This window comes from Lutra lutra, chromosome 8 (genome assembly GCF_902655055.1).
Source record: "Lutra lutra chromosome 8, mLutLut1.2, whole genome shotgun sequence".
Classification (NCBI taxonomy): Eukaryota; Metazoa; Chordata; class Mammalia; order Carnivora; family Mustelidae; genus Lutra; species Lutra lutra.
Window position 1 is genome coordinate 89,820,556 of NC_062285.1, and position 7,018 is coordinate 89,827,573.

Sequence of the window (7,018 nt, forward strand, 5' to 3'; positions counted from 1 at the left end):
TCAAATTGGCCAAACCAGAAATTATTAGGAGCACTCCACCAACAGGAACTAGGGGAAAGACTTTTGTAGTGAAGACAGAAAACAAAGCCAGGAAATTGATTGGCTGTAGGTTTAGCTGTTGTATTATTTGGGAAAGACTAATTGACTATTGGTGATTGATTGTCCTTAGGTTTTAATTTCTTAACCTTGAAGCATTACAAGCTTAGATTTTGGTTTACTTACATAGATTACTAAGGCATTAAAGCCACTTCAGTCTAATGGTCTCCTTGCTTAAATAATTTAACAGGGGATTAGGACAGAAACACAGGGTCTATTGGTAGGAAGAAATTTGAGTTTCTCAATCTAATCAAATCTTCAGCCAAGCCTCCTCATCCTTAGAGGCACCATCTCCCTCTTTTTCCTCTCACCCTCTTGGTCAGAGTCTTCTGCTCACATTCATCCATGTTGAGGTTGTACCTCTCTTCCCTTCCAAATTCTGGCGTATTTATTATTTCCTGAAATCCTTCCCCAAATACAGCACAGCAAATTTTCCAGGAGAAAGTCTTACAGGAGAGAAATTATCTGGTAATAACTAATAACTCATTTTCTGAGAAGACTGTGTAGAGCTAATGCTATTTGATTCATGGGCACATAAAGTAGATCATAAAAGGGTTGAGTTAAGGGGCTATGAGTCAAGCAAAAGAGGTGCCAATTGTGTGTGACCTCTACTGAGATGACAGTGGCCTGATGGTGCTCTCTTGGGAACTCCAAAACACACCTTAGCCTTTCCTTCCCAAGCACTCATTGTATACCCAATCATGGAATGTGCATCTTCCTCAAAGGCACAATAAAAAAAAAAAGTGAGTGTATCCCCTAAACTGTAAACAGCTCTCTTATAAATGTGTTTCTTCTGATGAAGAGGAGGAAGATAGACACTCACTGAATACTTTCCATGGGACAGGTACTTTTCTAAGACTTTTATATACATTATCTCATTAAATCATCACAACAAGTTTATAAAAGAAGTACTATTATTATCTCCATTTTACAGATAAGAAAACTTAAGTAAGGAGACATAAACTTTCCCAAGGTTACACAGCTTGGAAGATTAAAACCCATATTTCCTGGGTTTTAACACCATTCTTAATACTAGCATACAGGTCAATGCTAGTCTCACTGTGGGGTCCACCTTTTTTCAGTCACAGGCTCTCTCTGGGTGCCTCAGTCCATCATACTGATTGCAAATTAAGGTCTATGAAAATTTGGTGAGAGAACCAGGTTTCACTCATCACAGAAGCTTGTTCTCAAGGGGAACTGGAGAAAGGAGAGGTAACCACCTCTTCCTATCTAAAACTCTGAAAAGTATCGGGCATTCAGAGACTTTTCCTGCCATTTTAATTCCCCATCTACTCTTGCCTGGTTCGGGCCAATCAACTGAAGAGGACCAGTTTTCCTAAACTCTACCTCCCTTCTGTGGAAGCAAACAGCTTTTTCTTATTCCTCCTTTCCCACCAGCCTCACGTTTGGGAAGAAGTTTGGAAAGTGATTGAGTTCAATCAGGTTAAGCTTTGCACAGGGAGAGATGCACATCTTTTCTTCTGGCCACACTGTGCTAAGTAGTTCAGCTGAACTTTTCCTCAGCCTTTGAGGGCATATTCCTTTGTAACAAAATCTATAAACTTACTATAAGTATAGACAGCTTTCCCTAGCTTTCTGGCAATACTTAGGAGGTTTGCCTCCTATATTCTCTGGATTTAAGCCCTTGGAACCAACTCTCAAGCACCTTCAACCATAGCCACTGACACATTTAATTGAGAGGGCTAGTGGCCTCCTCAGATTGACCTCCTCAGACATTCCATAGATCATGTTCTTTTCTCAGCTCCCTACTATCTCAAGATTAGCTTTATCAAGGGGAGAACTGTCTTTTCTCTTGAGATGGAAATTGTCTCTCCTAAAAATACTCTCAGTTTCTGGTGATCATTTCCATCACAAGCTAAATGGCCTTTCCTTAGCTCTATCATCTGCTCCAACATGTTAAACCATGTCTCAAATGGCAAGTCCAGGTTTGGAGAATAATTTTAACCTTGTATCCAGGATTCTGACAATACTGTTTCTCCATCTTCAAGCAGTGGTTTAATTTTTAACATTTTCATCTGAAATGAAAGTCTTATATTTATGACCCACCAAAGAGTATTCTTGAAACAATTGTTGAGCAGAGTGGCATTTATCCTAATTTTTCATCTCCTTCTGGAAATCACCTGGAAACATTATAATACCCCCTTGCTTTCCTCCTGACCTCACCCCAGGCTAATAAAAATGGGGAAGTTTCTAAAGATCTTAGGTCTGAGGGGACAAGAGGAATAAATGGTTACCAGAACCCAACCCAGAGAGATTAACTATAAGGGAGGACCACCAGGGTGCCTGGGTGGCTCAGTTGGTTAAATAAGTATCTGCCTTTGGCTCAGGTCATGATCCCAGGGTTCTGGGATCAAGTCCAGCATTGGGCTTCCTCCCTGTGGGGAGTCTGTTTTTCCCTCTCTCATGCTCTCTTTCTCTCTCAAATAAATAAACAAAATATTAAAAAAAAATAAGGGAGGGTCACCAAGTGGGATCTGCTTTCTTCAGTCAAGGGACCCAGTCAACCCACAAGAAGGGATCCTTGGAAATAAATACCCCAGTTCATTCTCTTCTGATCTCCCTTCCTCTGATTTCTTGCCCATGTCTCCCAATGAATGGACAAAACTGGAATCCAGGGGCAAAGATGTCTACAGAAGATGCCTGAAAAGGTTAGCCCCTGAAGCACGGAACGGGGAAGAGAAAGGTAGAGAATGGATCTAAGGGACAAACAAAACTATAAGTAATCTTACTTAAAGAACCTATCCCATCAAAGTTGTGAGAAATTCAGTCATTAGTGGAATTCATACAGAAGTTCATATATTAATCTTCTTTCCCTTCCTGCCTGCCTGCCTTCATCCCAGCTAAGACCTTTACTACATAGGGCAAACAAGTCTACATTGTATTTGTGGTTGCTGCTGAGATGGGCATTATCCAAACTTGCAAGAATGTCCAACAGCTGTGACTGAATTATAGCATTTATGGGAGTTTTTACCAGAGTTGAGAACACAGAGGAACGTGATACTACTACCCAAATGTGTACACCATGCAGAGAACCTCCACAATACAAAGTCCTTCCAGAAAGTGCTAGGGGGAGCAGATCCCAGTCCCAGTTACCTACAGTGTGCTATTGTCCCCTTCCCAAGCTTGAGAATCTTCTTGCCTTGGCCCCTGCTTTTGCGTATCTTTTTACAAGGACACTAGCTCCCCTTCCACTCAAAACACCTTCACATATTATCTTTAGTGGATTTGGGGTTTTATAAAATAAAGAGAAGTCTTCTTGAGTCAGCTTCTTTCGTTAGTTTTGCAGACTACTACCTACCAAAATCTTAGCTTTCTTCCTGAAACGAGGAAGAAGAAAACCACAGGAAAAAAAACTGGTTAGTTAGAATTCTCTCTGATTCTTCTATTGCAACATAAATAACATACAGCTTGACTTATAGAAATCATATTGGAAATTTAAATTGTGTTGGGGTACTATAGAAGGGGAAATTGAGATGAATCCTAGCATGTAAGACAGAAACCAGAAAAAGATATGTAAGTAAAAGAAATCAGTATATAAAAAGACAGAAAAATGGCCATAGCCTAGTCACTGAATTCACTCCTCATATATTCTTTCCCTCTTCTCATTTTGCTTCCATGTGTCCGAGTCTCTGAGTGTGATAGAAATGGAGGGATGTGGGATGATAAGAGCAGCCATATAGTGATATGGCTTCATGTACCATTTTTAAACAAACTTGCCTCTCTGAACGAATGTGAGGTTACTTTTTGGAGCTGGTAGCCTCACATAATCTATATGGATAAGAGCTAGAGGGAATATCACTGCAGAGCTGAAGAGATGGTTCTGGCTTTAGACCTTAAAAGACCTGAGTTTGAATTTCTGTTCTATGACGCACCAGCTCTACGACCACTCTAAGTTTTGATTTCTTCGTCTTCATCTGCAAAATTAGGATAATAATACCAACCTTGCAGAGCTGATGCAAGGATTAGAGATGATGAATATGAGGCCCTGTTTAGTTCCTAGACCATGATAGATAGCACATAAATGATGCCTCTTATTAGTATTTGAGTAATTGTGCCCCCGTCACTACTATAGACGACAAATGAAATCCTAAGAATGACAAAAGGAGGGGCACCCGGGTGGCTCAGTGGGTTAAGCATGTGCCTTTGGCTCAGGTTATGATATCAGGGTCCTGGGGTGGAGCCCTGCAATGGGCTCTCTGCTCAGCAGGGAGTCTGCTTCTCCCTCTCCCTCGGTGCTCTCTCTTGCTCTTTCTCAAGTAAATAAATAAAATCTTAAAAAAAATGGCAAAGAGAAAGGATCAACTGAAGAGAATAAAAAGTCTCTAACTAGGAGCTATTTTTTGTCTCTCTCTCTCTCTCTTTTTTTTTGTTGTTTTTTTTGTTTGTTTGTTTGAGGGATCCTGATCACAAAACTTGCTCTCAATATGAGTTTGGTCCTCATCTGGAGGAATAAGCATCAGTAATCCCAATTTAGCATTTTCTTGACAGACTTGTATTTCAAACGACACTGTGGCCTATTTCTGAAGGTATGTACAGCTTGCTTAAGAGTTTCAGCCATAATAGAGGTCAAGAAAGTGACAGCTAATCTTAAGAGACCAGAATACATTGCGATCAGAAACTCAGGTTAAGGTGTGCCCAGTTATACTTGCTGAGCAGTCATAATGCATCTTGTTTTCTGAGCTAGAAGGAAGGGTCAAGTGATGGGGTGAAGTGTGCATTGCCCACCAGAGCAGATTCCCACTCCTGTCAAATCTGGGTTAAAAATAGCAATTAAAGGGGCACCTGGGTGGCTCAGTGGGTTAAAGCCTCTGCTTTCCGTTTGGGTCATGATCCCAGGGTCCTGGGATAGAGCCCCACATCGGGCTCTCTGCTCAGTGGGGAGCCTGCTTCCTCCTCTCTCTCTGCCTGCTTCTCTGCCTACTTGTGATCTCTGTCTGTCAAATAAATAAATAAAATCTTTAAAAAAATAGCAATTAAACACAACACTGTGGGCCTTTCACAGTAAGTCAAGATTCTCTCCAACTACCAAGCAACATCTTGCCTACAAAGATTGTCTTTGGAACCTTCCCAAATAGGAACACCTCAAAGTCATTTTGTCACATGGTGGAATTTCTCACCGTCTCAGGGTTAGATGCTATTTTTTTTTTAAAAGATTTTTATTTATTTATTTATTTGACAGAGAGAGATCACAAGCAGGCAGAGAGGCAGGCAGAGAGAAAGAGGAAGGGAAGCAGGCTCCCTGCTGAGCAGAGAGCCCGATGCGGGACTCGATCCCAGGACCCCGAGATCATGACCTAAGCCGAAGGCAGCGGCTTAACCCACTGAGCCACCCAGGCGCCCTCAGGGTTAGATGCTATTAAACTGAGTTCCTTTTTGGTACGATTTCACTTATGTTCTTTTGGTTAACTCTTGTTAGAGATAACAAAATAGCTGGCTAGCATTTTTATACATTAGTAAAATTCAAATAAATGGTCATTCTTCAATTTCGTAGGCCCCGATAGTCGGTTCCTTTAGAAGTCAGGTTTCATATGTTAACTTTAGGACAATATTTAATTTCATTATAGTTATAGACTATGAAACTTGGCTCTGAATAAAATCTCCTAAAATTAAGATACAGGAGAATAAGAGTAGCCATAGTTAAATAGCATAATACATGTCTTTACTATCATCTCAAAGACATGTTTTTAGCATAGTGGGATTTTTTTTTTCACAGTGGCAGAATAATAATAATTATAATACATTTACATACACACATATGCAAACCATCACCCCAACAACCACCAAAACAAAGTAACCTGTTCAGAAAACAAACAACATCACTCCACTTAATTCTTGCAATCTTGGTTTTAAAAATTAGCCTACTTGAATTTGTGTTTCTTGTAGATATTATATAACTCTGAGTTTTTTTTTTTTTTCATTTTCCATGTAAACTCTCACTGTGAGGACTCCTAGTGTGGTGTAACTTTATTTTTTTTTATTTATTATTTTTTTAAAGATTTTATTTATTTATTTGTCAGAGAGAGAGCAGAAGCACGGAGAGCTGCAGGCAGAACAGGCAGAGCAGGCAGAGGGAGAAGCAGGCTCCCCGCTGAGCAAGGAGCCTGATGTGGGACTCGATCCCAGGGCCCTGGGATCATGACCTGAGCCGAAAGGCAGACGCTTAACTGACTGAGCCACCCAGGCATCCCCGTGGTGTAACTTTAAATTCAAGAACATCTGCTTTCATCTTTAAAAACTCTTAAATTGCAGGATGCCTGGGTGGCTCAGTCAGTTAAGCAACTGACTTGATTTTGGCTCAGGTCAGGATCTTATGGGGTGAGATCAAGCCCTGCCTGGGGCTCCCGCCCAGTGGGGAGTCTGCTTAAGATATTCCCTCTTCCTCTCCCTCTGTCCCCTCCCTGCTCTCGCATGTGCACTCTCTCTCACAAAATAAATAAATGAACTCTTCAAAACAATTTATTATTTTTTTATGAACATATAATGTATTATTTGTTTCAGGGGTACAGGTCTGTGATTCATCAGTCTGACACAATTCACAGTACTCACCATAAGACATTTCCTCCCCAATGTCCATCATCCAGCCACCCCATTCCTCCCATACCCTTCCACTCCAGCACTCAAAACAATTTAAAAAAAAAACTCTGAAATTGCTGCATCCTTTTTAAGATTTATTCTTATTTATTTTAAAGATTTTATTTATTTATTTGAGAGAGAGCAAGAGAGATCACAAAGGGAGAGGAAGAAGAAGACTCGCCGCTGAGCAGGTAGCCCAACGCCCGTCTCCATTCCAGGACCCTGAGATCATGACCCCAGTTGAGTGGGGAGACAGACACTTAACTGACTGAAGCACCAAGGCTTCCCTTAAACCAACATTCATCCTGTGACTAAATCCTGGAAATCC